The sequence below is a fragment of the Mya arenaria genome, chromosome 3, assembly GCF_026914265.1.
Source record: "Mya arenaria isolate MELC-2E11 chromosome 3, ASM2691426v1".
Classification (NCBI taxonomy): domain Eukaryota; kingdom Metazoa; phylum Mollusca; class Bivalvia; order Myida; family Myidae; genus Mya; species Mya arenaria.
The window spans coordinates 73,197,724-73,204,804 of record NC_069124.1 but is presented as its reverse complement, the minus strand read 5'-3'; positions in this window follow the sequence as shown (position 1 = coordinate 73,204,804).

Genomic DNA, 7,081 nt, shown 5'->3' with positions numbered 1-7,081 from the left:
TAGTACTGCCCCAGGTATCTTAACTTATGCTATAGTACTGCCCCAGGTATCTTAACTTATGCTATAGTACTGCCCCAGGTATCTTAACTTATGCTATAGTACTGCCCCAGGTATCTTAACTTATGCTATAGTACTGCCCCGGTATCTTAACTTATGCTATAGTACTGCCCCAGGTATCTTAACTTATGCTGAAGTACTGCCCCAGGTATCTTAACTTATGCTGAAGTACTGCCCCAGGTATCTTAACTTATGCTGAAGTACTGCCCCAGGTATCTTAACTTATGCTGAAGTACTGCCCCAGGTATCTTAACTTATGCTATAGTACTGTCCCAGGTATCTTAACTTATGCTATAGTACTGCCCCAGGTATCTTAACTTATGCTATATTACTGCCCCAGGTATCTTAACTTATGCTATAGTACTGCCCCAGGTATCTTAACTTATGCTATAGTACTGCCCCAGGTATCTTAACTTATGCTGAAGTACTGCCCCAGGTATCTTAACTTATGCTGAAGTACTGCCCCAGGTATCTTAACTGCATATCCTAACCTAAGCTATAGTACTGCCCCACGTATCTGAACTTTGGCAATAGAACTGCCCTCTTACCTAACTTGGGCTCAAGTACTACGCTCTAATCTTAACTCTTGCTATACAGCTGCCCTTGAACCTTAACTTCTGCTAATAAACTGCCCTCGTATCTTAACTTAGGCCAAAGAACTACCCTTGTATCTAAACTTGTGCTATAGAACTGCCCTCGTACCTGTACCTTAACTTGGGCTAAAGTACTGCTCTCGTACCTTAACTTGTGCTATAGTACTGCCCTTGTACCTAACTTGGGCTAAAGTACTGCCCTCGTTCTTTGACTTGTGCTATAGAAGTGCCCTCGTACCTTAACTTTGGCTATATAACTGCCTCTCATACCTTAACTTGGGCTATATTATTGCCCCTCGTATCTGAACTTGTGCTAGAGAACTGCCTTCGTACCTTAACTTGTGCTATATTATTGCCCCTCGTATCTGAACTTGTGCTAGAGAACTGCCTTCGTACCTTAACTTGTGCTATAGAACTGCCCTCTACATTAACTTGTGCTAAAGAACAGCCCTCGTACCTTAACTTGTGCTATAAAACTGCCCTCGTACATTAACGTGTGCTATAGAACTGCCCTCGTACATTAACTTGTGTTAAAGTACTGCCCTCCTACCTTCGTTTGTGCTATAGAACTGCCCTCGAACCTTAACGCGTGCTATAAAACTGCTCCCGTCCATTAACTTGTGCTATATAACTGCTCTCGTTCATTAACTTGTGCGGTAGAACTGCTGTCGTACATTAACTTGTGCTATAGAACTGCTCTCTTACATAACTTGTGATATAGTACTGCTCTCGTGCATTCACTTGTGCTATAGAACTGCTCTCGTATATTAACTTGTGTTATAGAACTGCTCTCATACATTAACTTGTGCTATAGAACTGCTCTCTTACATTAACTTGTGCTGTTGGACTGCCCTCGTACCTAAACTTATGCTATAGAACTGCCCTCGTACATAAACTTATGCTAAAGTACTGCCCTCGTACCTTCACTTGTGCTATAGAACTACCCTTGTACCTTAACTTGTACTATATAACTGGCCTCGTACCTTAACTTGTACTATATAACTGCTCTCGTTCATTAACTTAGGCAGTAGAACTGCTCTCGTACCTTAACTTGTGCTATAGAACTGCTCTCGTACCTTAACTTGTGCTATAGAACTGCTCTCGTACCTTAACTTGTGCTATAGAACTGCTCTCGTACCTTAACTTGTGCTATAGAACTGCCCTTGTACCTTAACGTGTGCTATATAACTGCCCTCGTACATTAACTTGTGCTATAGAACTGTCCTTGTACCTTAACTTGTGCTAAAGAACTGCCCTCGTACATTAACTTGTGCTATAGAACTGTCCTTGTACCTTAACGTGTGCTATATAACTGCCCTCGTACATTAACTTGTGCTATAGAACTGTCCTTGTACCTTAACTTGTGCTAAAGAACTGCCCTCGTACCTTAACTTATGCTTTAGAACTGCTCTCGTACATTAACTTGTGCTATAGAACTGCTCTCGTACATTAACTTTGGCTATAAATCTGCTCTCGTACATTAACTTGTGCTATATAACTGCTCTCGTACATTTACTTGTGCTATAGAACTGTCCACGTACCTTAACCTGGGCTATGGTACTGCCCTCGTTCCTTTACTTTTGCTATAGTACTGCCCCCAGTACCTTAACCTGGGCTATGGTACTGCTCTCGTACCTTAACTTGAGCTATAGTAATGCTCCATGTACCTTAACTTAGCCTAAAGTACTGGCCCACATATCCTAACTTGTACTATAATACTGCCACGGATATCTTAGCTTGTGCTATAGTACTGCCCCAGATATCTTAACTTGGGCTATATTACTATCACACATATCTTAACTTAGACTATAGTACTGACAGACATATCTTAACTTGGACTATAGCACTGCCACACATAAATTAGTATATATTAAACTGTACCCTTTCTTAACTTATGCTATAGTACTGACACTCTTATGTTAGCTTAGACTTAGGTCTGCAACACATTGCTTAATTTAGGATTTAGTCCTGCCACACGGATCTTAATATAGGCCATAGTCTGTCCCATACTACTTAACTTGTGCTGAAGTACTGCCACACATATCTTTACTTAGGATATAGGCCTGCCCCATATATCTTCACTAAGGATATAGTAATAGCATGAACCATTGATTTTTAGCTCTACTGGCCACAGGCCAGAAGAGCTTATGCGATGGTAATGTGTACGTAGTATGTGCATCCGTGCGTCCGTGCGGTCGTGCGGTCGTGCGTACAGTATTTAGATATCCATTAGAGCTGGGTTCCTTTCGAAAACCAGTCAGATCCGCCCATGCATGCCTAGATTATGGCCCTTGATAGTATAAAAAAATGCTATTGTGTAAACAATTGGTTGTAAACAATTAGTTGTGAACACGATACAGTCTTCAGTTTTTATTGTATCTCAATGAAACTTGTACAGTATCTAGATATCCATTAGAGCTCGGTTCCTTTCGAAAACCAGCCAGATCCGCCCATGAATGCCTAGATTATGGGCCATGAAAGTTTTAAAGAAATGCTCTCTATTTTTAGCCAGGTCTGCATGAGCGAATTCTATTTTTAGCCAAGTTTACATGTACATGTAAATTCAAGTCTAGAGTTAAGGGAGACAATTTGCAAGTCTAGGATTTTGAGAGACAATTTGCTTTTTGCTTTTGCAGCTGATTTTGTGAATTACTCTGCCTTGTTCTTGTTGAAAGCCCAAAGGCCATTTTTTAGCTTTAAGTTCTGTAGTTTGCGCATTCATATTAACAAAATTGGTTGTGAATGTTTAAGTTATGCACCTGGTGTCATTACTGGCCACACCCAGGGTTCACAGGTTTGGTAAACATAAATCTGGAAAGGTTTGAAAATCTTTTTGTGTGTTCGTGCATCCATCTCAGCACAATTGATTGTGAATGTTTGTTCAAATTGATCAATGTTGTCATAGGATGCCCTTGACTTTGACCTTTTGATCAACTTTTTTTAACTTTTAAAACTACAGAAATTTTTACTATGAGTACAGTTTGAAAGCAATTTTTTTGTCAGATGACTTTTACTTGGCACATATTAAAATAGTTCATGGAACTAATCTGCTTACAATACTTTCTGGGCTCAGATGTTGAACGTGCTACGTTTTCAGGTAAGCCAAACACAAAACATAAACCATATGTCTGTTGCCTTTTACCCATACATACATGCTCTGGTTTAAATATTGCAATATTTCAATGAAATTTTACACACATATTATTCAATTTTAGAGAAGCCCAGAACAGTTTAAATTTTCAAATTTGACCAAAAAATGAATTTTTAAAGATTTTTTGAAAATCGTTACCAACACTCTTATAAAAAAAAGCCTTATTTTTCAACCCGAAAACTGGTAAATTGGCCTAAAACAGCTGTAAGGTGTTGTTAACCAGCTGTAAAAATGTTTTCTGTAACTCTTTTATGTAATCATGGTAGTATAAATTCTATTTAACCATCTTTTGAAAAAACAATTGGAAGATATTTGTCTATGAAAAGCATTAAATGATACATTTTATATATAGAATATTGGTGAATTGTCAACTTGGAAATGAAAGTTACATGTAATTGCAGCTTGGATTGACTTAGCACTTTTCAATTTTGATCTTAAATGTTACTATATCTTTAAACAAGAGAGACACAAACAAAAAAAGTATTTGAATCACATAATTATTTTATTTTCTGCTTGTAGTATGAATATAAAATGATTTATGTCATTTTGAAATCTTCAATAAGCCACACTATTAGTATTACTTTACTAACCAAACACTTCTTTTAAATACATTAAATGTTGATACCAGTATGATGCAATGAATAACACTTGTTGCAAGTTAAAGCATTAATGTTTAAGTTCCATAAATCTAAAATAATTTTAATATTACCATATTAAATTTTATTTTACTGAATTAGAATACTGGTTCTTTTACCAAAAAATCATTATCCATAAACTAAAAATGTCATACATAATTATAGTTTTAATATAAAGATTTTCATTATTTCACTTACAATTCATTACAAAAATTAAAATAGTATCAAATTCAATCAAAACGAAGTAGATAAATTGACACTAAACCCTTAAAGCAAACTTTTAAATATTCGTCCGAAATAGCTGACGTCCGAAATCTATACACACTTAATTTTTCAGGTTTTATTGATATTGAGCATTTCTGCAGTAAAGAAACCAAAAGAAGCATTTTTCACAAAAATATGCAAACTATAACACTAAAAATACTTATTATACACAAAAATATTTACTAATATGCCTAAAGTGAATGGTTTCTTCTATCCCAATGCATCCAAACCTGTGTATACAATGGTCAAATTTTAATATCTTACAGCCCATTAATGTGGATTTTTTTGCATTTCTTTAAAGATAGGGTATGAAACTATACTTCTATTATATTTTTGCATTGGTGCAGAATCTTGAACCCATTTTTAACTAAATCTAAAATTTAAAAAAAAAAAATTCCAGTATTTTTTGCAATTTTTTATTTGAGAATAGCGTGCACCACAAGATCAAAGTATCAACTTTAACCATCAGTCGTTTGTTTTGCTTCAAACTAAGGTTTTAACACCTTAAAATGGCGTAAATGGAACCCACTAAAATCCCTCCATTTTGTTACCAGTTTTTGGAATGTTTAGTAAAAATTGAGTCAATTTGAGTTGTTCCCCTTGTGGTTCATGCTAATAGTAATGTCACGCATCTAGGATCCAGTCCTGACACAACAAAATCTACTTGTGACAAGTATCTTAAATTGGATTATATTCGGTAATTCCCTCCACACGTATTTTGACTTGGGCTTTAGTCCTCCAGCAATTATCTCCAGTAGATTTTGTTTGGAACATTGGTTTTTATTAGCTTGTTCGTGTTTTGAAGAGCGGCATTGGTGACAAGGGTGCCATGCAAAACAAACTTCATGAAAGGCATTAATAGACACAGTAGATGCATAGATAATGCTGCAATGTACAATTAGGGTCTGGTCAAGACCATACATGTTAGGAAATACCAGTTATTGACCTACCAACACCATTACATGTTTTAATGTGTGTTTTAATGTGTAAAATGTTTCTGCCATACAACAAGATAATGATATGACAAATTGTGTATCATGGTTAGTGAACCTTGAAAATGAGGTCACATTCAACCATTAAAAGTGCACCTACTTATCCAGTATGTCACATGGACCGTTTCAATAAAATATCTTGTAAATCTTACGTTGCTTAACAGTTCTGTGGGACACCAGTAAAGTCAGGGTCTCGAAAAATGCTCCGGAGATATTTCAATGAAACGCAGTTACTGCCAAAACGGGATTACGCATGGGAATTAACGATCATGAACCTTATAATTTTTATTGGAACGGGGCCCTGGCTCTTTTTTGAAGGTCGAGACATTGTGAATATCTTGATCATGATCGGCGTTTAAAAACGTTCACATTGGCCGTAACTGACAAACAGTTCAAGACATTCACATGAAACAAAGTACTGTCACCTGCAATATATTCGCACACGTGCAGAACGCCCATAGATCTGTATTCAGTAATACGTCAGTAAAACATGGCCCTTCATCGTCCTTAAGAGAGGAGCGTTGGGGCTCGCTCCGTAGCGCACTTGTTTATATAGAATAGCTGCTAAAGCGACGCATACAGGGTCATGATGTTTTATAACTATAAATTTACTAGTTAGTTATTTGCCTGTTTAAAGATTTCTAAAATGACACCGGTAGATAATATATGTGACGTAAATCTTCTTTCATTAACATCGTTCTTTCGTGCATAACTATCTTAATGAATTTGATTATTAATATCTACAAAGTTTATTTTTAATCTGATCATTAAATTAAAATAAAAAGGAAAAAGATATCATTTGGAAATCTTAAAAATAGCTTCTTCAATTAGATAAAAGTTCATAAAACTATTTTGAAGTCTGTAGGTAAAACTTTGCTAATGGTGACGTAGTTGGAAGTTATCTGATCCGGTATTTTATCATTCGAGCAAAGCCAAGTTCAACATTTAACTGAAATATCTGTTTTTAATCAAAAATAACATTTTTCATCTACCGCCCATTGATAGTTTGAACATGTCTAACAATTATAATGTTATTCTGAAACACTCCAGGGCGATGCGTCAGGTGTTCCACATCATTTCCACCCATTATTCCCTGGGCCTGCCATCATTTCTACGGCCATAATTATTCTGAAAACTAGGCGTTCTGCCGGAGACAGATGCTGGCAACTCTGTACATTTGTATACATTGTTTAATTAATAAGACAGTTTTATTGAGACACTTGTGCGATTCAATGTCTTTTGTTAATCCAAGACTTCAGCTTTACCAAGAAATTCTGGAACTGATGAGAAATAAACATTGTCATCACTAGTTGGTGTCATCGACACTGGTTACTACATGCAGCTTTGTTGTTATTATTTTTTTCAAGTGGTCCACCAATCGTCCGGCAG